This window comes from Durio zibethinus, chromosome 17 (assembly GCF_047325235.1).
Source record: "Durio zibethinus cultivar Kanyao isolate XHJ-2024 chromosome 17, ASM4732523v1, whole genome shotgun sequence".
NCBI classification, from domain to species: Eukaryota; Viridiplantae; Streptophyta; class Magnoliopsida; order Malvales; family Malvaceae; genus Durio; species Durio zibethinus.
In genome coordinates this window covers 17,215,857-17,239,991 of record NC_143178.1, presented here as the reverse complement: position 1 = coordinate 17,239,991, position 24,135 = coordinate 17,215,857, and the positions used below count along the sequence as shown (strand labels likewise).

Genomic DNA, 24,135 nt, shown 5'->3' with positions numbered 1-24,135 from the left:
AAATCGTGTCTTTAATCGGTGGCTCGGAAATGTGAGATTCCTATACCATCGGAATTGTCATGTGAAGGAGAGTAAATACAGGCATGGGCATTTTGTTGAAAGTGCAAGTTTTTCCTCATTGATTGTATCACTAACTTTGTAGTGATTGCTGCTTTTTAATAGCATATAAGTGCACGGTTCGCATCCAAGTAATAATGTGTGAGTAGAGTTATTATTCCTTGGAGGATTATAAAATGGGTGTGAGATCAAGTATCAAAACGAATCTTTCTACTTTATATTTAGACAACCTTAAATTGTTATTGAAAAGAAAACAAAAGTACTTGAAAATGTAAAGGTCGAGTAGAACAAGAAAAGTAAAGGCAAGTTTGAAATGTAAATGGGTTTTAAAAGTAAATAAATGAATGCTTGCAAAAGAACTTAGAATTGGCCGAATGTAAAGAGCAAAGTAATGTAAATGGAAAGTGAACAAACCGGAAGCTTAAAAGAACATTGGAAGTAAACAGTAGTGTTTGAAACGTACTTGAAAGTGTTCGAAATATAAAAGAAGAAAGCTTTAAATAACTTCTATTGAAAGAGCTTCAAGAACAAGAGAACGTCAACTAATCATCACCCTAGCCGAATGAAAATAAAAGAGATTACAAAAGCTTGAGTAAAACCAAAACTAAAGAGAAAGAAGAGAATTGGTACGAGGGATGCAGCATGTCAAATGCTCTACAAGTGAGCTTTATTTATAGTACAGGATAAGGGCTAAGGGGATGAATCTAGACATGTTCACTTTAGCTCAAACTCTTTTAAATTTAAAAATGCAATTTTGAATTTGATTTAAGCTAACTGAATGGATGAAGCTTCTCAGATGAAGTGAAGCTTGCGTGGCTGATTGTCACTTTTTGCTTGGTCCGCTTGTGCCGCCCATGACTGTATCATTGCCATGTCAATCACAATTTGAATTTTGAATTAAAATTGTGGGAGATTCGACTGTGTTTGAATTCAAATACATGATCTTATTGATTCTTCCACTTGGCTTGAAACTCTTTTGAATTTAAAAGAGTCCTTCTTGCACAAAATTTCCTCTTTGATCGAACATGATACTTGCAATATTGGGTTTCTTGGTTCGGCTACAACATGGGCTACCAAAGTTTGCTACCTTTTGCATGGGTTACGACTTTTTGCATGCATGGCCACATGTGTATATGTAGAACTCCGTATGCTTGGATCAGTGCTTATCCATCAACTTGGGATGGAATGCATGAGTTTCATGGCTACTTTCTTTGTCACTTTTGAATGGTTTTTGTTATTTTCGTTCAACTTGATTAATTTATACAAGCAAACTTGAAATCCAAGTAATTAACACGTTAAGACAAAATGTACTGAATTCATAAAAATTTTCAAAATTTAAAAATAAAAATGACTTATAAAATTTTACAGTTATCATGTAACATTGATACTAGACAAGATGAATATACCTGCATATTTCTTATGCTTATTTACTTCTAGAAAACACGTGAGCCCTTTTTTTTCTTTTTATTGCAACAAGCATCTGAGTTAGACATGCATAATTTTAATTATTAGGTGCTAAAATAGTGAGTTAGATACGCTTATTTACTTCGGTTTGTTCGGTGCTAAAAATTTCATAAACTAAATGATCTATCTCATTAAAAAAAAAAAAAAAAAACTTATAGAACTTAAGGAAATATTGCTAAACTCTGATAATCAAAATATTTGAACTAATTGGATTAAAAATCGAAACTGATCAAATTTGATGAGTAACAGAAAACAATTAAAATCGACTTAGTTCTGTTGCAGAACCTTTTTTAATCTTTTTGCAGCAACGTTTCATTTTTAACATATAAAAGTGAAGAAACATTTTCAATACATAAGCATTATTGTAAATATTAAACAGACGTAACATACACATTACAATGATGAGAAAAGAAAAGTTTACAAGTATGTTGATTATTTAATTAAAATAATTTTATTTGATCAACCAAACAAAAAAAGTTTACAAGGATGTCAATCATTCAAAATTTAAAAAAGAAATTGTTTCATTAAATTTTTTATTTCATTTTTTAATAACAAAGATAATGACATATATTATACTTTATTTAGATTTATTTAAATAATTGTGCGTTAGCATATCATATTTACAGTATAGAATATAACAATTGTAGGTTTTATAATCATTCAAAACATTTATACAATAGTAATTAACATTAATGGAGTATTATTATTATTATTATTATTATTATTATTATTTAAATAATCATATATATTATTGTTGATAGACTATTATTTAATTATTTTATTTTATATAGACTTTTTTTTATAGACTATATAACTTTTTACTAGTGAAATTCTAATTTAATCAATTACAAAACCATATTTATTTTATATAGACTGTTATCCCCTAAAATTGATCAAAACTTTTTCACTTAATTTACAAATCATCTAAATCTTTTATTTTAAATGTTTGCCTTATTCCATATTTTTACTATATATTGCCACTTACTATAATTTTAAGTAGTTTTATAATAAGAATTTTGAAAATTTTTTAATAAAAAAAAACATAATATATATATGTATATATATAGATATATAGACATAATTATGAATTCTTGTTTAGAGCAAAATTTTATTTTTTAGTCTATGAATGATATGAAAGATTAATTTTAAGAGTACTCAAAAAGGAAAATAAGAATAAAGGTTGTACATAATACCATGACATAAACGTTCATATTGTTTTCTACAAATCTTTCAAAACGACGTAATGGATGTTTGTGTTGAGTTATTCATGAGGAGTAAAATTCTAAAATAAATAAAAAAAAAAAGAAAGAGAGTGGTTAAAATAAAGGCTGGGAATGGTCCCAACGTTTATACTTCAACGTTAAGTTAGAGATTCGCAGAGGAGAATAATAGAAAGGCGAATGTAAGGAAATGGAAGAAAGCAAGATGGTGAAATGGTACCTAGATGGTCCTATTTATACTTGTAATGAGAAAGGACATGGACAGGCTAGGCTGCCCGAGATTAGCCCTAGGTTTCAAGATGACCTAGTAGATTTATCATCCATTTTGAGGGTGACAAGTCAGCATTTAAGAGGTTCTATTGAGTAGACTGATGAGGTGGCCTAACTAACATGGCCCCATGACATCAGGTCGACTTGACACGTTAGCTCAGCCTAAAGGTCGAAAATACCCTTGGCTATCTATTGATAGTCTCTAATGAAAAAAAAACTTTTTTTTTGTACCTACAAATGCCCTCAACATTTAGTCCCCTCTAAGCAGTCTAAGTATTAAACTGACAAGCATTGATTAAGTCGATCTAATATGTGCTTAGTGATGCCAAGGTTAAATTCTTGAGCCTGGGCTTTAAGAACTTTATTCAATTGGTTCAATCTAAAGTCATCGGGGTGAATAAACAAAAGTACTGATGTGATTGAGGATCAAATTAGGCAAACCTTTGGGCGATTACTGATGTGTTTTATACATTCAACGTCACATTTGGTTGTAATTTGCTAACCTATTATTATGATGACCGAGATGGGACTTGTGCTTTTTTGTTGTTTTTTAATTTCTTTTGTGTTAGCATATGGCTGATTTGATATTTTGTAAGTGTTTGGTGATTGTGAACAGTCTTTGTTGCAATGATCGGTGTGCTCTTTTTGCATTAATTAGGAAAGAGAAAATTAGATTGTAAAATGAGTTAAAGTTAGGAATGTAAAGGATTGTCCTTGGTAACCATTTTGGCTACATGGTACAATCTATAATGTTTATATGATTTTTGTGTTTGTTGTATAAAGGGTCTTCTAGTGCTTCCATTTCTCACATTATAACCTTTTAGCTCTCAATCCAACCTGATTTAACTAATCTCCAATACTTCTAACTTTCTTTTAGTTGATCTTTTCCTTTTTCCAAGTCCTCGGTATGTTTTTATCTTTTTTTCCTTATATCTTCTGATTCTAGTATGTCTAGGAATTTTAAAGTATAAGTAAGGGAAGGTCAGCTCGACTATCAAAATTTCTCCTTAGATGATGAAATCCCCATTATTATTGTAAAAAAAGATTATAACCAAACTACTTTTTGATTAAATTCGATGTTTGTTGAGGGCTAGAAACAAATTAAAGACAATATTTATACAAAAGGAGAGCGTGTTTATCATGGGATGGATGATTTTTTTACTGTATTAAATTCTGAGACCTAGAATCCTTTAGCCTCAGTGCTATGGATCAATTTGGTTTCTCTACTTGATCTTTTTTTTTCCTTCTTTTGGCCTCCCCCATTTTCAATATAATCTCTCTTTTTCTATTCTTCTTTCTCATCTTCACCCTTCCTATCTTTTTATTTTTTCTTGATACCCTTTTAAACTAAGCTCAGGGTTTAACTTTAGCTCATATTCTGGGCTTTAAAAGTTTTTTGGCTCTTATTCACCTTCTTCATTCGATGTAATGGAGGTCCTAACTCCTTCTCAGGCTTAGGGCTTTATTTTTTCCTCAAAAGCTGAGTCATTTGATGATGAAACTTCTATAAGTGAAAAGGCTTTATGCAAAAAGCAAGTAGAAGGGTTCGATTAACCCGATGAGGAGGATGAGGGTGAATAAGAGGAAAAGATCATCGAAGGCAATAATGTAGAATATCTCACCTTATTATACACTTTATATAGCTTAGATATAACCTCGAAAGATGTTATATAGACTTAAAAGGCAGGGCTAACCCTTAAGACTACCCTAAAATGTACTCAGTGGATTATTCCAATGCTTTGAAGGTTATATTTGACTTTTCAAAAAAGAGGTATAGTATAATAGCACTAATCATTAATGATCGAGTCATTGTTCCTTTAGACAAGGATAAAATTTAAGTCTATAAAGAGTCTATAGTGGCTGATATGAGGTTCCCATTACATTTTTTTATTGTAGATCTTCATTTTTCTTATGATTTAACTATCACTTAAATCAACCTAAAATTTTTTAGGTCCATTATAAGTTTTATTATTTTTTATAGAAAGCTAAGCTTAGTTCTTACCATCCCTCTATTTAGGGGATTTTTTGTAGTTAAGAAGCATCCACATTATAAGAGCTAGTTCTGTATGATAACTTGAATTGCTAAGAAGATTTTTACAGATTTACTATACTCAATAAAAAGTTAAAAGCTACTTTTACTCCGTATAAAAAATGAAAATAAGGTGGTATGAAAGGTAAATAATGGGCCTGGCATTTTTTAAGATGTCCAAGTTAGCCCTTTCACCAGCAACGAGTTCAAAGCTTGGGACAAAGTAATTAACTTCCTCAAGAAAAGAGAGTTGGTTGTTGATGTTTATGAGTTGATCTCCCCTAATGTTGTTAGGGAGGTTAACTATTGGGGTAGGTGTGAGGTAACTTCATACGATGTTTATTTTACTAACACTTTTTTCTTTTGTAAACATGTCAGCCTAAGGTGGACCTTTTGATGTGACCCATTTCATACATACCTTAAAAACAAAGGGCAAGGGTAAAGCCCCCATCCAGCTCGATGCTCTTTAAAGGGGCATCAAAATAATTAATTCACCTCTTCTTCAACCTTCATCCAACTCTATTGTGCCCCAAAAAAGGCTAAAAGGCATGGTGTAAATGCTTAAAAGAGGTAAAGGACTAAGGCCTTCCTTTACAGGCTGGCCATAATACTGTAGCCCACCTTAGAGTAGGTAGTAATAAATGTAGAGCTTGACTCTATAGAAAATGCATTCGAGGATCTCGATCGCTCAAAAAGATCACATGGGTTACCCTTTCAAAGAAAGGTTAGTACACTTTCTAGCTCGATTTATTCTTGATATATGATTTGTTTTATTTCCTAAGTCTAAGCTATGTTTTTGTCTCTTGTAGTCTTTAAGTAACTCTTGACTTACATTTCAAAAACTATGGAGTAAGGTCTATTGAGCTCCTACTGGACTTTTGTCCACTATCACAAGACTAAGCAAGATTTCAAAGCCTATGTTCGGGACCTCAATGTTGTGATGAAGGTAAATGAGAAACTCAAGGCCCATTATGTTGAAATGAAGAAGTTTAATCAAGAGCTCAGTAAAAAGCTCGATGACATGACTGCTAGACTTAAGGACATGCCAATCCAAAGCCATAGTTGAGTCTTTACAACAACAGGCCATTCTTAAGCTCAATAAGGCCTTGCCTGAGGTGAAAAGGTTAAAGTTAGAGCTTGAAGCTAAAAAGAAGGCTAGGTAACAAGTAATGGAAGATTTCTTGGCATTTGATGACTTCTACGATATGCAAATAGAACCAAACTCAATCTTGTTTTGCATGAGGACAAGTAAAGGCTTAAGTTTGAAAATATAATTAGAATAAAATTTTAGCATTTTCTTATCTATTTTTAGTGCAATTTCTCTCACATTTTGGTTTGTTCCTTGAGAAGTTTGACAAATATACTCCTAAATATATTCTTATAAGAATTATAGTTATATGGAATTTTTTTTTTTTTTTGTATTCTTAGAGGCTAAAGCACCTCCTATTCACCTATAAATAAGGGAGAGTGGCAAGCCATTGAGAGCTTTTTGAGAGATTTATAGATTTTTAGTTTTAAGTTTTTGCATTTTTCCTTCTTTGCATTTTAATTTCTTTCTTACGAAACAAGGCTGTTTGGAAGGAAATTTTCTTTTACATTCCATTCAAATTTAACTTTTTTGCTCTAATTTTCAATGCATTTTATGATTTCCTTAGTAAAAGTTTCATATCTTTAAGCTTTGTGATCAAATTCCATTGAATTTAAGTGATCTTCAAATTTGTTTGGCATTTTTAGTTTTAACTTGGTTGCAATGTTTTGATCGATTCTTATTCAAATCTAGCTTGTTTTGGGCCAAATTTTTTTCCTTAGATTTGTGATTCATAGATCTTTAAATCTAGAGAAAATCTCTTCAAATTTCATTCACACAGTTCTAGATCTAGCTTCAAATTTGTGGCTGAACTCAGTAGCAAAGTTGAATCCTTGAATGAGTAGGACTTCTCTCTTTCTTGGCATTTGATTTTCAACTTCTGCACTTTACACTATTCAATTTATGTATTTATTTGTTAGTTCTCATTTTATTGCAATTAAATTTATGTTTTTACCTACTGTTTGGATCATTTTCTTTGCAATTGCTTTGTTTTTCATGTTTCTGCATTTAGTTGGAATTGTAGTTCAATAAGCTGGAGTTTTCCTTCTTTGATGTGATTTCTTTGTTGATTCATGTTGTAAACTTGTTGATGTAACCTGCCTTAGCTCAGTTCTAGTTTTTTTTTTGTTTAGAAAATTCTAGATCCAATTTTTTTTTTCATGACTTGATAGGTTCCACATCCAACTCAGTTTTGGTTTTCATTTTTCTTTATTAATTCTTGCATTTAGTTTTTAGTTTTTATTCTTCAATTTGATTTCCTTAATTATTCTTTTACTATTCTTACACTTTCCATATCATGTTCATGCAATTTTACATGATTATTATCTAGATTTCTAGCTTGAAAGTTTAGTTTCTAGATTTAGTTACATTTCGATTTCATGTTTTCTAACTTAGATCTTGCACTTTTTTTTTCCTAACTTGCATTTGAATATGGTTTTCATTGAAGATCACTCATAGTTTTAGAATTTATCATTCAAGTTTATTCAAATTGTTCAAGCTTAGATCTAGAATTTATTGTTTGATTTTCGATTTTTTATACCTTGCACATTATTCTCGGTTTTTGCATGTCATTTGAATTTTGAGATTTTGCTTTTGTTTTCACTTAGTTAGGCTATTGCATTTTACAATTTACATCTTGTTTGGTTCATTTCTTATGATTTTTCTAGTATTCTTTTAGTTGGAAGTTGAAATTATTTAGGAGTTAGTTAAAGTTAGATGAAGTTAGTTAAATTGGTTACAATACTTTAGCTACTGTTTTACTTGCTTCTTGCAATTGTCATTTGCTATTCTTAGCTTAAATTTTCATTTTAATTCATGTTTAGTTCATTTCATTCCATTTTATGTATTGTTTTTGTACATTCTTTTACTTTACTTAGTTTACATATTGTAAGCATACATCTTACTATAATCATATGTGATGCTTTGTTTGATTATATCTTTTTAGTTAGCTTAGTTTCATGCCTACCTTCCAAATGAACCAACTTTAGATAAGGTGTGGTTGATAACCAATATTTAGGCTAAGAATTTCTTTTACTAATTCTTGTGAGATCAACATCTAGACTTTTTAGTCTCTATTATTACTTGAACGGCCTATGCGCTTGCAGAATTGTCCAATCAAGTTTTTTGGCACCATTGTTAGGGATTAGGAGTCAAGAGTCTTAGGTTAATATCATCCTTCACCATGCTTTTCTATGGATTGGTTCACCTTTAGTGTATATATACTAGGCTAGTTTTAGAATTACTTCGATTTTGTGTGTATATACCCTAATTTGTTTTGTTGACCATTCTCTTTAGTTGTACATACTTAGGCCTTCTTTCTTAAAGTTGTTCATTAGGTCTAGTGATCTTTTCACCCATGTATGTATTCAGTTGGGAGACATGAGTTGATCCCTTTAGACGTCGAGCTTAAGATTATACTTAGGAGGTTTATAAGGGAGAGACAACCCAATCGTACAATCATTATGGTCGAGCAAGACACTAGAGCACTTAAAGATTATAATGTAACTGATCTTAATAGATTTCAACCTAGCATTAGGAGGCTAGCCATACAAGCCAATAACTTTGAGATTAAACTTGCCATCATCCAGATGATATAATAATCAGTGTAATTTAGTGGTCATATGACTGAGGACCTGAATGCTCATCTTTGGGACTTTTTAGAGATATATGATACATTCAAACTTAATGGTATTATTGAGGATGCCATTAAGCTTAGATTGTTTTTTTTTTCTCTTAGAGATAAGTTAAGAGTTGGTTAGCCTCGATGCCATTAGATTCCATTACCACTTAGGATGATTTAATGTAGAAGTTTATGGCTAAGTTCTTTTCTTCAGCCAAAATGGCCAAGCTTAGGAATGAGATCACCACCTTTTCCTAGTTTGACTTAAAGACCTTATATAAGGCATGGAAAAGATACAAAGAGCTCTTGAAGAGGTGTCTGCACCATAGACTATCGAAATAATTAGAGATTTAGATTTTTTATAATAGGTTGATATCGAACACTAAGACTATCTTAAATGCTGTAGTAGGAGGTGCCCTAATGAGAAAGACCTCCAACATTATTCATGTAAAGGATATTGTTGCCAATAATTATCAATGGTCAAATTATAGATAACATCCTAGGATAGCTTTAGAGGTGTATAAACTTAGTGAGCTTATAACATTAAGTGCTAAGGTAGATTCCCTAGTCAAATCTTCAATGTCTTTGAACCTTAAGGTCACATCTTCTAAACCAAGTCTTAGTTATTCTAGGTTCACCCATAGTCCTATAGCTTTATATGAGGTATATGAGGTAGGTCACCTAGAGGAGTCTTATCTTAGTCACCTAGAAACCGTTCAGTATGTAGGACAAAACCCTAGACAACCCAACAACCTTTATACTTCCATATACAACCCAAGTTGAAGGAATAACCCTATTCAGCAACAACAACAAAACCACTACTCTACTTTATTTCAACCTAGTCATGCACCACCACAATAACCCCAGTATAGACCACATAACCCTTAGGTTTCTAACAGCCTATTCCATATCAGTAGCAGTAACCCCCATAACATTACACATTTTCATATCCATTTATTCCCCATGTTAAGAAAAAGACCTTAGTTGAAAAGCTCTTAGGTTTCCTGATTAAAGCTCAGACTTTTCTCATGTAGACTCAGAACACCATGTTTCATAATTAGATTATGTCAATTAAGAACCTATAGGCCCAGATAGGTTGTTAGCTACCTTTCTAAGTACTCGACCTAAGGCACTTTACCTAGTAACAAAAAGTTTAACCCTAAGAATGAGGGGAAAAAATAGTGTAAAATCATTACCTTTAAAAGTATGAGGTAGATAGCTAATGGCCCAATCCAAGTAGGTTCCCATGATGTAGTAGTTGATGAGTCTAGAAATGAGTTTAAGAGATACCTAATTCAGTAAAAGGATAAAGGAAAGAAGATGGTTAAAAGTGTAAGACATACTCAGTTACCCCAAACATTGACACAAAGTACAGTACCCAATTCATCTAGGCCTATTCCTCTTAGAGTCGAGCCACCTAAGCCTTCCATTCTTTTTCTTTAGTAGTTTCAAAAGTAGAGAGAGGAAAAGCAATTCTTTAAATTTTTAGAGGTGTTTAAGAAGTTGCATATCAATATTCCTTTTGCGGATGCGTTAGAGCAAATATCCACCTATGCCTAATTATAAAGAACATTATCTCTTGAAAAAAAGAGATTAGAGGATTAAAAGATAGTTGCATTTACCAATGAGTGCACATCTTTGATTCAGAGAGGACTACCTGTAAAATTAAAAGATCATAGTAGTTTTAACATTTCATACACTATGGATAGTATGTCATTCGAAAAAGTTTTATATGACCTAAGTGCTAGTATTAACTAGATGTTTTGGTTTATTTTTAAAAAATTAGGTATATGAAAAGCTAAGCCCACCTTTGTGACTCTAGAGTTGGTCGATAGGTCATCAAAATACCTTAGAGGGATTGTGGAAGAAGTCTTGGTTCAAGTAGAAAAATTCAGCATTCCTACTAATTTCATTGTAGGAAGTGGATTGAAAGATCCTAATCATTTTAGGAAAACTCTTTTTAGCTAGTAGTAGGGATTTTATTAATGTGTAGAAAGAGGAGTTAACTATGCAAGTTCAGGATTAGGAAGTTCGGTTTAATGTTTTAAAGGCTTTGAAATACCATGATTCTAATTAGTGCTTGAGAGTAGAGGTAGTTAGTGATTTGATTGAGGATGTTTTTCACCTAGAGCAACCTATCTCTCATATTTAAAAAGTCCCTATAGTTGATGATGTAGAGGATATGGATTTGAGTGATGATAATGATGATATATTGATGTTTACATGCCAATTTGTACCACTTACCAATGTCGAGCCTTTAGTTGATTATGATACTATTCTTAGAATGATTAGAACTTCTATTCTAGATCTACCAATCTTAGAGCTTAAACCATGGCCTTCACACCTTAGGTATGCTTACCACGGTGAGGATGACATTTTGCTTATGATCTTATCAGCATCCTTGATTGATGATCAAGACACACGACTTCTTTCTGTACTACATAATCATAGACTAACTATAGTTAGTTTATTGCCCACACTCAAGGTATTAGTCTATCATTTTACATGCACAAGATATTGATGGAGGATAGATTTAGGTCAACTATTGAGGTGCAATTAGGTTATATCCGACCATGAAAGAGGTGGTAAAAAAAGAAATCATTAGATGGCTAGATGCTGGCATCATATATCTGATCTCAAATATTGCATGGATCAGTGCAATTCAATGTGTGCCAAAAAAGTGTGGGATGACTGTGGTGTCTAATGAGAATGAAGAGATGGTTCCTACTAGGATTGTTACCAAATGGAAGGTGTGTATGGACTATTGAAAGCTAAACAAGGCTATGAGGAATGACCATTTTCTTTTACCTTTTGTTGATCATATGTTGGATAGAGTATTTGGAAATGAGTACTATTGTTTTCTTGATGGATATTTTAGATATAATCAAATAGCTATAGTACTTGAAAACTAGGTGAAAACTACATTTACCTGCCCTTTTAGAACCTTTGCATTTAGGAGAATGCCATTTGGATTTTGTATTGTCGTAGCTACCTTTTAAAGGTATATAATGGCTATATTTTTTGATTGGTAGAGGATTTTCTTGAGGTGTTCATGGATGACTTTTTGGTCTTAAGTGATAGCTTTGAGGACTGTCTCAATCACTTAGCTTTTGTTTTGACCAGATGTGAGGAGACCAACCTAGTACTTAATTGCAAAAAATGTCATTTCATGGTTAGAGAGGGGATAGTGCTAAGTAATAAGGTTTCTTCCACAGGTATAAAGGTTGATAAAGCTAAGATAGAGATAATGGAGAGATTGCCAGCTTTTAGTATAGTTAAGGGTGTTAAAAGTTTTCGAGGACATACAGGATTCTATAGGAGATTCATTAAGATTTTTCCAAGATTTCTAAACACTTTTGTAGGTTGTTGGAGCAGAAGGTGAAGTTTAAGTTTGATGATGATTACTTACATGTTTTTTGAGTGCTTAAAGATAAGTTAGTTTTTGCTCGATCATTATAGCACCTTATTGGACTTTACCATTTGAGCTCATGTGTAATGTTAGTGACTATGCAGTAGAAATTATTTTAGGTCAGAGAATAAGAAAGCAATTTCAGGCCATATACTATTACAGCAAAACTTTGAATGAAACTTAGTTAAACTATAAAACTATTGAAAAAGTGTTGTTAGTGGTTGTATTTGCTTTTGATAATTTTTGCTATTATCTTATAGGATTTAAGGTCATAGTTTATAATGACCATGTTGTGATTAGATTTCTCATGACCAAAAAAGATGCAAAGCCTAGGTTGATTAGGTGGATTCTCCTTCCATAGGAGTTTGACTTGGAGATTCGAGATAAAGAAAGATCGGAGAGCCATGTGGTTGTCAATTTTTCTAAGTTAGACAATGGCACCATTGACAGTGATTTGAACATTAATGAAAGTTTTCTTGATGAATAGTTGATGGTATTTAGGCATGACACTTTGCCTTGGTATGCTGATTATATCAACTTTCTTATTGGTAAAGTGTTACCCCTTGAGATGTCATTCCACCAGAAGAAGAAGTTTTTGCATGATGTTTGGTATTATGTATGGGATAAGCCTTATTTATTTAAGTAGTGTAAATATAAGATTTTAAGGTGATGTGTCCTAGTGGAGGAGATTGAAGATATACTGCAACATTGTCATTCGTCAAACTATGATGGACATTTGGGAGGATAGATGATAGCTAAGAAAGTGCATCAATTGGGATTTGATTGGCCCACTCTATTTCGAGATGTGCATTTGTTTGTTTTAAGATGTGATCAATGTTAGAGGGTAAAAAATGTATCTAAAAGACAAGAGCTGCCCTTGAACTTGATTTTAGAGGTTGAGATTTTTTTTTGTTTAGGGTATAGACTTCATAAGACCTTTTATCTCATTTTATAGGAACCACTATATCTTGATGGTTGTAGACTATGTTTTTAAATGGGTAGAGGCGCAACTTTACCTACTAATGATGCTAGGGTAGTACTTAATGTTTTAAGCAAGAATATATTTGCTAGATTTAGAACCCCTAGAGTTATCATTAGTGATGAGAGATCCCATTTTTGTAATAAGGTCTTTGATGCTTTGGTAGCTAAGTATGAGGTCACCATAAGGTTGCAACCATCTACCATCCATAGTGTAATGGTCAAGTAGAGGTGTCAAATAGGGAAATCAAGTCTGTACTTGAGAAATCCATGAATTCAAATTGTAAAAATTGGTTTAGGAGATTGACTAATGCTTTATGGGCTTATAGGACCACTTACAAGACTTCGATTGGAATGTCACCCTATTAGCTAGTATATGGGAAAGCTTGTCACTTACCAATAGAGCTTCAGCACAAGGCATATTAGGCTATTTAGAATTTGAATTTTGATTTAGATGCTATAGGTGAAAAACATCTTTTACCTCTATGAGCTTGATGAGTTCCACTTGTGAGCTTATGATAGTGCTCAGTTGTTAAAGGAAAAGATGAAAATGTGGCATAACAAGCAAATTTTGGATAGGACACTTGAGCTTGCTTTTTGACTTTCATTTAAAGCTTTTTTAAAGTAAGCTTAAGCCAAGATGGTCAGGCTCATTTGTGGTGACAAAGGTTTTTCTCTATGGCACTATAGATCATGGATGAATTAGAAAGGTATCTTTCAAAGTCAATGGGCATCAATTAAAGCACTATTATAGAGGTAAGGTTGGGGAAATGATTGATGTTGTTCATTTAATTAGTTGATTGTGAGCTCATAGTCTAGGCTTTTGACTTAAAAGAAAGCACTTCTTAGAAGGTAACCCAAGTTTTACTTTTTTTTTTTCTTGTGTATATATATGTTGATTTCATGTTTTTAGTTGATAGTTTCTTTTGTTCATTCGGTTATATTGCTTAGTTTTTCTTTGTTCATTTAACTATACTTTTCTTTGTACATATTGATGTAGTTTCTTTATGTAATTGTTTTTTTGTTTTGTAAGAGGACTAAGAGCTTGAAGAAAGGATATGTTAGTTTCGGCCAAAGCCAGATGGGAGATTTAGCCATGCCTCCACGTTGATGGGGAGTTTTCTTATTCCTCTTTTGTGCTTTATTTCTTTTTACTTGCACATTAAGAATAATGTGTTCTTTAAGTTTGGGAAAATGGGAAAATTGCTCCAAATTTTTGCAAAATGTTTCAAAATTTCCTTGAGTTTACCTTAAAATTCAGCTTGACTTGTTGTAGCTTGAATCATTAGTATGCTTTCTTTGATTAGTTCTTTATGAAGCCAATGATAGGAAGGGATTGACAATGAATATAGCTTTAGGAAAATATTGAATATTGTGTGAAATATAGATGATGCTTAGGTTTAGTGACTTCTTAAGTATGAGTTTTCATTTGTGAGTTAATACTTTGATCATTGAATTGCATTTCTTATCTAGTGATTGATTATGTGAGCATGAGATATTTTTTCATTGGTCTTTGAAGTTGTGTTTCATGTTCTAAAATTTGTTTTGATAATCTTTTAAGGCAAAATCTTTAAGGACACTTGATTAGTGAAATAATATAGGCCATCTCTAGATCAATTGAGCCTTTTCAAGCCAACCTTGATATAATTCTCCTATAGTCACCCCATTGGAGCCTAATGATACCTTTTTTTTTTGTTTTGAAATCACATTACAAGCCCAAAGCCTTGATTTGTATATTTCCTATCTTTTGCTCTTTACTCTATGTGCATTAGGGCATTCATGTATCATTTATGAGTTATGCATTATTAGGGGGGAGGGTGGAGCTTGAAAAAATAATAAGAAAACAAAAGAAAAAAAAAGTTATCTTACAAAAGAAAAAAAAAAGAGAAAAAACGTATGCAAAAGAAAAGAAAAAAATGGAGAACAAAAACAATAAAGTAGTGAAAAGCAAAGAAAAGAAGAAAAGAAAGAAAAGTGGGTAAAAACAATGTTTGAGGGTGATTATTTAGATAAGCTTTACCTTTTTTTACCTTGAGAGCTCAACAATGAATGATCCTAGACAAAATAATGCATTGTTAGGTTACTTGAATCTAAAATGACTTTTATCATACTTTAAGCCTAGCTTTCCATTACAATCGTATAAAAGTCCTAATTGATCCTTAGTCTTGTGTTTATCTATATTAGTGGAGAGAGTTATGATAAGCAAACATACGAAACTTAAGTTCATTTTATTGATCTTTATTCTTGAATTTTCATGTTTTGCATGGTATCACTACATTACATGCAAGGATTTATGAGAGGTATTACTTACTTTTTAAGGAGGTATTGCTTACTTTTTGGGAACCATAGGAATGAGCATAGCTTAAATTGACGATTGTATATTTGCATATGTTCATGATTTTACTTTAGTTATGTCCATTGATCAATCTATGAGGCATTCGTGTGGAATGAAGCATTGAAAGTTAGTGATTATTCTAGCTTAATCTTGTTTTGCATGAGGGCAAGCAAAAGCTTAAGTTTTGGGGTTTGATTACACTAAAATTTTAGCATTTTCTTACCTATTTTTAGTGTAACTTCTCTTGCATTTTGCTTTGTTCCTTGAGGAATTTGGCAAAAATACTCCTAGATGCGTAAATGTTAAATGTGTAGGTGAGAATATGGAAAATGAGGAATTGGAGATCTTGGATTCATTTTGGAGGATTTTTGGTACTAAAAGATAAAAATGGCTAAAACTATTATGCTTGTGCTACATTGGCATCTATAGAAGTTTTTCTTCACCCATTCTTTTATGATTTCCTTAGTTTAATTGAATTTTATGGAACCTTATTTCAAGTCTTTATTCTCATATTTCTCATTTGGAAATGTTATTTTTAGTTCATTAATGTATTATTACCTTTGTAGTATTTTTATAAGTGTTTGAAAGGTAATAGGTGCATTAGTGTAGTTGGAAGTTATTTTAGATTTGTAGTTTTCCAAAAATTTTTTAAGGTTTATAATGCATAAAATGTCCACTTAATGGTCTGAATTTTGGTAGCAAAATGAAGGGAAAATTGTTTGCTATTAGTGCCAAAAGGAGGGAGCAAAATTCAAGTTGTGCCATTGATGCTTATGCCATGTGTCATAATATATAGATCCGTAAATCTATAGTTAGACTTAACAAATAGAGTCACCACCAATCTTTTTTAACTAAGTGTGATTAGCCACTTAATGAATCTATCTTTTTAAGGAGCTCCTAAGCTTAACTAAGGATCCCTAAAAGAACAGGTTTAGATTTACTAACCAGAACAGGGTTTAGGAGTTCAGTTATATGTAGGGATGGTTATAGCACCCCCATATGCCCATCCAAAGGATGGTACCATTTTATTTAAATTTATCCTAAGGTTTTGATTCTAATGGTTTCAAAATTTTATGTGCAAATATTAGAAATAATTCTTAAGATTCTCCATCAATCTGGTAAAACTCTTAAAAAATATTTTCTCACCTCAAGAGTATTCAAGGATCTCATTTGTTTCTTTAAAAAGGCTTCGTCGTCGAAAATATTTTTTTTTGCTTAGTTTTTGTTGAAAATATATCTAATTATTCCACAATTTGGGCCAAATTAGAAATATTTTCTTTTTTTTTTGAATTTCTAAATTTTCAACCATTTGGGCCTACTTAGAAATTCTTTTTATTTCATTTTTTAAAGAAAATAATATGACAATTGTTTTTCTTGAAATTTTATTTAAATTCTTCCACTATTTGGGACAAATTTAAAGAAATTTCTCACCTAGAGATTTCTTAAGAATTTACCATTTAAAATTTTTAAGATTTTCATTCTTGAATAATTGTCAAATATTTTCGACCAAATTTGGAAAAGAATACAATTACTTTTATTGAAATTTCATTTAAATTATTCCACAATTTGGGACAAATTTAGAGAAATTTTTTACCTAGAGATTTCTTAAAAATTTATCATTTGAAATTTTTAAGAATCTCATCATTGGGTAATTAGTATTTTTCCAAAATTTTTACTAATATATATTTTTTTTATTTTTTTCTTCTTTTTTTTGATTGAAAATAAATATTAATTATTGTTATTAAAATTTTATCTAAATTATTCCACAATTTGGGACAAATTTAGATAAAATTTCTCACCTAGGAAGTTTTTAGAAATTTACCATTTGAAATTTCTATAAATTTCATCATTGGATAATTAATACTTATTCTAAAAAAATATTTTATTTTTTTATCTTTTTTTATTTTTTTTCAAATTTAATCATGCAAAAATACTAAGAAAAAAGAAAACACATAAATAAAAATAAAAAAAACCAAAAATAAAAAAATAAAAAATGAAATGGCTCGACTAGAATGGCTCGGCTTCAGACATAAAAAGCAGCTTGGAAGGTACGGCTTGGCAGCTCAGCTTGGCTCAAAAGATCGGTTAATACACAGGTCGGTAGAAGAAGGTTGCACTCGGGTTGGGTCTCTTGAATAAAAACACGCAAATCCTAGGGCTCTTTAAATGTTAAAATGGCATCAATTTGGTGACGCTATAAAAGCCCAAATTTTGATTTTTTCCTCAAATTTTCCTTCCTGGCTTTTTCTCCTCCCTTTCTTTTCTCTCCTTCTCTCTAACCCGAATGAATCCTTCACCGAATTTTGAAAAAAGTCACCAAAATCTGGATAGGTTTACCAGAATCTGGTCGAAAGTTTGTCAATTTTTGAAAAGCATCTATCGAAAATTAAGAGGCTTGCAGAATCAAGGAATGTGGTCGAAAACTTATCGAAAAGTTCAACCGACATAAAAAAATGCACCAAAAATTTCAACCGATGCTAGAAAATTCACTAAAAAACTAGAAATTTTCTAAACAAAATTTCCAAAAAAATTTCTTTTTCACCTCAAAATCCTTCCAACAAATTTCTCACTACCTTTTGTGGGTCTTTTCTGATTTTTCTCTGATTTCTAATCTGTATTCTGCTCTGTGTGATCTATTTTTTTATGTATTTCAGGGCTGTATTTATAAAGAATAATAAGTAGAGTTTCTGATTAGATAAGAGTCCCCCATCGATTGGATTTCCATATTATCAGAAAACCTAATATTTATCCTAGAAAAATTAAAACCAATTGCAATTCTACTAGTGCCTATACACAGCAGAATTTGCATTTTTCCCTTTTTTTTTAGCTATTATCCAATTATTATCTTAATAAATAAAAAAAAAAGCTAAAGAGAAATCAACTAAAAAAAAGAAAAGAAAATAAATAATAATAAAATCATAGATAAACATCAAAATAAAAATAAAATAAAATAAAACCCATAAAAATAATAAACAAATTGGGCCTAACTATTTGGGCCTTATTGAGCCAGGCCTGATGGGCTTAGGCCCAGATTCTATTAAACCAGGCTCAATAAGCTCGGGTCAGGATCAATTAGGGTGCTACAATTACCCATCTTTGCTCATTTCCTTTGCAATAGGAATTGTGCAAAGACATAGACACCCTGCATATGATCATCCCAACATATTCATCATTTTTCATTTTTTTGTCCTTTTTTGTTTTGTTGTTTTTTTTAAACATTCTTAGACTTCTTCTAAATAGAGGCTCAACAACTTTGAAAAATAAAATTAGGCTCCTCTAAGTAGAGGCTCAACGACTTAAAAAAATTAAATAAAGCTTCTTTAAACAGAGGCTCAACTACTTCAAAAATAAATAAAGCTCTTCTAAACAAAAGCTCAACGACTTTGAAAAATAAAAGGCTTATCTAAACAGAGGCTTAAGGACTTTAAAAAATAAAAAGCTCCTTTAAACAGAGGCCCATGACTTTGAAAAATAAAAGACTCCTCTAAACAGAGGCTTAACAACTTTTAAAAAATAAAAGGCTCATCTAAACAGAAGTTTAACGACTTTGAAAAATAAAAGCCTCATTAAATAGAGACTCAACGACTTTGAAAAATAAAAAGCTCCTCTAAATAGAGGCTCAATAACTTTTGAAAAATAAACAAAGCTCTTCGACAATTATGTCCAGAGGAGTCATAGATTAGGTCTGATGAAATTTATAATTGAAACTTAAAGATTCACAATTTGAGTTCGAAATTCAAAGGTTCAGATTGCCAAGAAGCTTTCAGATTTACAAGAATTCACTAAAACTTGATTATCAAAATTTTAGTTTCACAAGAATTTAAATTTGCAAGATCTCAAGATTAGCATTTGTAAATTGTAAGACTCGCATCCAACATTTAAAGATTCTCATTTGAATTTTGGAGATTCGCATCCAAAAGTTCAAAGCTTCTCATTCGAGTTTAAAAGTTCGCATTTGACAAATTTGGGGTTCACATCCAAAAACTTTAAGCTTTTTCATTTGAAATTTGAAGATTCACATCCAAAAGTTCAAAGCTTTTCATTCGAGTTCAAAGGCTCACATTTAATAAATCTTAAAGTTTCACATCTAAACTCTAAAAGTTCTCATTTGAGTTCTTCTTAAAGATTTTCATTTGAAAAACTCAAAGATTCTCAAAGATTTTCATTTAAAGAAACTCAAAGAAACTCAAAGATTCTCAAAGATTCTCAAAGATTCTCAAAGATTCTCATTTAAGACTAAAAGATTCTCATTTAAGGATTCAAGATTTTATCAAAATATTCAAAATTTCTTTTCCAGATGACTTTCAAACTTTTACCAAAGTCAAAATTTTATATGTACTGAATGTCATGATCAATGACGTAAATGCTTTCTTAATGATGCAAATGCAACAATCGAGATTCTCACAATACCATACTCTCAATCATGATTCAAATGTTTACTGCATAATGCAAAATGCATAGCCAAACATGTTTCAAATATTCTCCAAACAATAATGCAAATGTAATGCATGTAATACAGATGTAGATGTCATGAAATTCTAATTAATTGTGGTAATATGGTTCTTAAAACTCCACATTCTCTCTTATTTCTTTTTCAACTTCTTAGCACTAACCATTTAAAATAAGTTTCATCAATTGATACTTGATTGCAATTCACAGGCCTTTTAACACTAGCAATTTCAAAACAAATTTCATCCATTGATCGATACTATTTTCACCACAATTCACAGGCTTCTCAGCTCTAGCCATTTTAGAATAAATTTTGTTCTCTAATCCACATTATTTCATCATTTGATCACCATTCACAAGCTTCTCAACACATAATTTCCACCACTTGATCACAACTCCCAAATTATGTCAACCAACCCATCACTATATTCATCACTTGGTCATACTATGTGTCTTTTCATTTTGTCCTCTAATCATCTTGGATTTCTTTTCAAAAGAATGCTAGAATCGTTTATGCATATTATCATTCATTCATTATCATTTCAAATCATGATAAACATAATGCAATCACATGTTTTCTCAATTCATTCTAGGGATGTACGAATAAAAGAGCCCAAAGTGAATCAAGAGAAAAGATAATCAACGAGAAGTGAGTCCGGTACAAAAAAAAATGGACAAAGAAATGAATTCAAAGCATATCAATAGGGATGGTATTGAATGGTGTGACAATGTCCAAGCAATGAATACTCAGACAATTTTTAATATTAATCCAAAATTTTTTTTTAAAAATTCATTCCATTGACTTTTAAAGTCATTTTAAGCTTATTGAACTTTGGTTCAGCTTTAAGAGATCTTCAGATGTCTTTGATCTTACATCCATGTGAACTGTTTATCTAATTCTTAACTCAGAGAGTTTTCTACCTAAATCGTCCTTTAGGTTTTCAATTTGAGTTGTTCTTTTCTCTCTTTTTCATCTTTTCTATTTTTTTTCTTTCTTTTCTTTTTTTTCCACTTTTTTCTTTTTCTTTTTTCCATTTTTTTTGTTTTATTTTTTCATCTTTTTATTTTTTTTCATTTTTATTCTCTTCTCATTTTTCATATTTTTTTCTTCTTATTTTTTTATCCATTAGTGATATCTCTCACCCATCAATCTTTACAACAATGTAGCATGATTTCGTTGTTTCATCACAAGCATACCTTAGCCCAACATATGATCATTCAATTCTAGCACTCACATTTGATCCAAATGGACTTTTAAAGGTTGTAACATAGGCTACGGTGATGGGTTATGAAAGAAATAGATAAAATAGGCTCAAAACATATATTTAAAGGGTTCAAAACCAAAGAATCATTTCTTATCATTTGATACAATTTGGCATTTTGCCCCATTTCCCAACATTTCACTACTTTTTTCATTTTCATCCATCTCATTCCTCACAAAATGATTATCCTTACTTTACCCCAAATCATGTGTGGCATTCATTTCTCTTTTCTCTCTTTCCTTTGTTTTGCTTTTCTTTCTATCTTTAAGATCTTTTGTGAACTTTTGCCTCTTTTTTTTCAAAAAATTGCCCCCCAGTATGGGGGGTGATCCTTGCTTAGGGGTTTTTTTAGAAAAGAATCATAATAGGCTCAAAGGGGTAGCAATGAATGGTTTTACGAATGGTAAAAGAAAAATAGACATGTTTCATCTCAAATGTGAATGCTTTCATTGTAGATCATCTATTGAACAAAGACAAACTCATGTATCTTTATAAATAACTGCATATCTTCAAGATATATCTATTTCACATCTACCAGCAACTTATTTCTTTTTGCTTAAATAATCTTATCAAATCAATGTGAATGAGTTCTCAAAATTAAATCTTAGAATTATTGTTATCATTTTCTAAACATTCATCATTGAGAATTCAAGAATGGGAATTAAAAGATATAGAAATAACAAAGTATGAAATAGTGGTTGACATGAAAGAGAAAATGTAATGAGATGCATTTTCCTTACCTTTTATTAAAATGATAAAAAAATGAAATCTTATTGCAAAAAAAAATTCCTAACATTACTTTAAAAGAAGACCTAGAGTGACAAGCAACATTCAGCTGGCCTTAACATCCTTTTTTTTTCCAAAATTATGCCCCCATGTAATCAAGTGAAGGATTTTTCTTAACATCTGGCCTGTGATTTATTGTAACTCTCTAAATCTTTTCAAATCATACCGTCCTTGATCTTTATTCGAAGAATTGACATTGTGATTGGGTAATAGATTGTTGCTAACATTAGGCACTATTATCCCCCTTGTATCAAAATTAATCATCCCATCCTCGATCAAACATTGCACTTTATGCTTTAGAGCATTGTAATTTTTAGTGGAATGACTAGCAATTTCATAGTGGTAGTCATATTAAGCTGTAGGATTATACCATTTAGGATAGGGTGGCTTGAGCGGTTTCAAATGACTGAGGGCAATCAAGTGTTTATTGTAAAGCTCTCGACATAACTTCATATAAGTTATGCGGATTAGGTCAAATATGGGTTTTCCTTGGGTAGTTCGTTGCTCATGTGGACCACTTGTTGGGTTAGCAGGATAAATGAGAGGTCTTACAGAAGATTGGATGTTAAGGCTATCTATAAGAGCTTGGGGGCTAAAAACAAGCTGGTATGTTGATAGGTAAGATGGTTGTAGAGATGGCTGGTATGGGTAGAATGATGTATTGTTCATAGTAGGATAGTATAGGGAATAACCTTGTGGTGGATAGGGTTAATATCCCCTGAACTGTCTGTCAAAGTTCATGGCTTGAGTTTCAGTCTCTTTTTTCTCTGGCCCCTTCTTGTTTTCTGCTTCTTTTTTTAATGGCATTCTCAATAAGTTCACCTAAGATTACCATGTCAACGAAATTCTTTATGGCATTTTCTATCATCTTTTCATAATAAGGAGATTTCAAAGTGCTAATGAACAATACCGTGGTCTCTTTCTTAATCAAAAGAGGCTACACTTGAGAAGCAATATCCCTCAACCTCTAGGCATAGTCCTTGAATGATTCATTCACTTTTTTTTCTATATTCTGCAAAGACAGACGATCAAGGGCTAAATCTATGATATGCTGATATTGATTAATGAAGTCATGGGCCATATCACTCTAAGAATGAATGCGAGTCTTGTCTAACTAGATATACCACCTAATAGCAAAGCCCGTAAAGCTATATTAGAATACATGTATTAATAACTTCTCATTATGAGCATAGGCAACCATCTTTCTATAATACATGGTAGTGTGGATCTTTGGGCACTTTGTACCATTATATTTTTCAAACTCCAGAACCTTGAACTTCAGAGGAATAATTACATTTGAGACTAAACAGAGCCCAGCAACATCTATTGAACCATAAAAACCAATGCCCTCTACAACCCACAACTTTTCTTCTAACAAGTTCATCTTTTGTTCAGCTCTTGAGCCTACTAAAACCTCATTCTCCTTAGGCCTTAGTTTCTCTTTCTCTTTTGGATTATCCAAGTTGGGGATTAGTACAAGTTCTACTACCTTTTCAATAAAGATAGGATTCATATTACTCTAGTACTACCTTAGATTTGAAGCTAATGGTATTTTAAAGTATGTATACCCTACAGGATATGTGAACTGCTATAGTGGTGGGTCTTATATGTATTGGGCTTGTTGCAACCTAAAACCAAGAGGATATATAGGGTCATCCACCTCTCGTGATGGATAGTCCTGCTGGCTAGTATTTATTTCTATTCCTTTTCCTTTGTTTAACTTTTCAAGGCCTCTAAAATCTTATTTAACTCTTATTCCAGCTTCTCTTAAGCTTTTTCTATCCTCTCGAGATGATTGAAACTTTTTTATTCTATTTGTTTGGCTTGAGCTCTTATATTATATTCATGAGCTGATTGTATGGGATTCTTAGTTGGTGAAGCTATCGTTGAACCTTAAATACCACAATTATACTTTATGCATGATATATTGATGCATGAATGAAATGTATATTTTTATGGATGAAATCTAATATGAAAATGATATAGATACACAATGTTACATACGACAATGATATGATAATGCAAATACATAAAGTCGACACAAACAAAATGGTTAGATCACAAATCATTCCTTCTTGTGTCCTAACTTCGGGTTACATTTATCAACTGGTAAGAAGGGCTCTATCCTGAGGCTGGCCTCTTAAGTGTATACTATATGCATGGTTAGGT

At 31.6% G+C, this 24,135-nt stretch overlaps 1 non-coding gene across 1 annotated transcript; it reads right to left on the bottom strand.

Annotated features, from left to right (window-relative positions):
- Positions 1-8,972: 8,972 nt before the first annotated feature.
- LOC149514057 (small nucleolar RNA R71) lies at positions 8,973-9,079 on the bottom strand. Its single transcript, XR_016329476.1, has one exon. It is a non-coding gene; the product is annotated as a small nucleolar RNA R71 (small nucleolar RNA).
- Between the last annotated feature and the right edge of the window lie 15,056 nt (positions 9,080-24,135).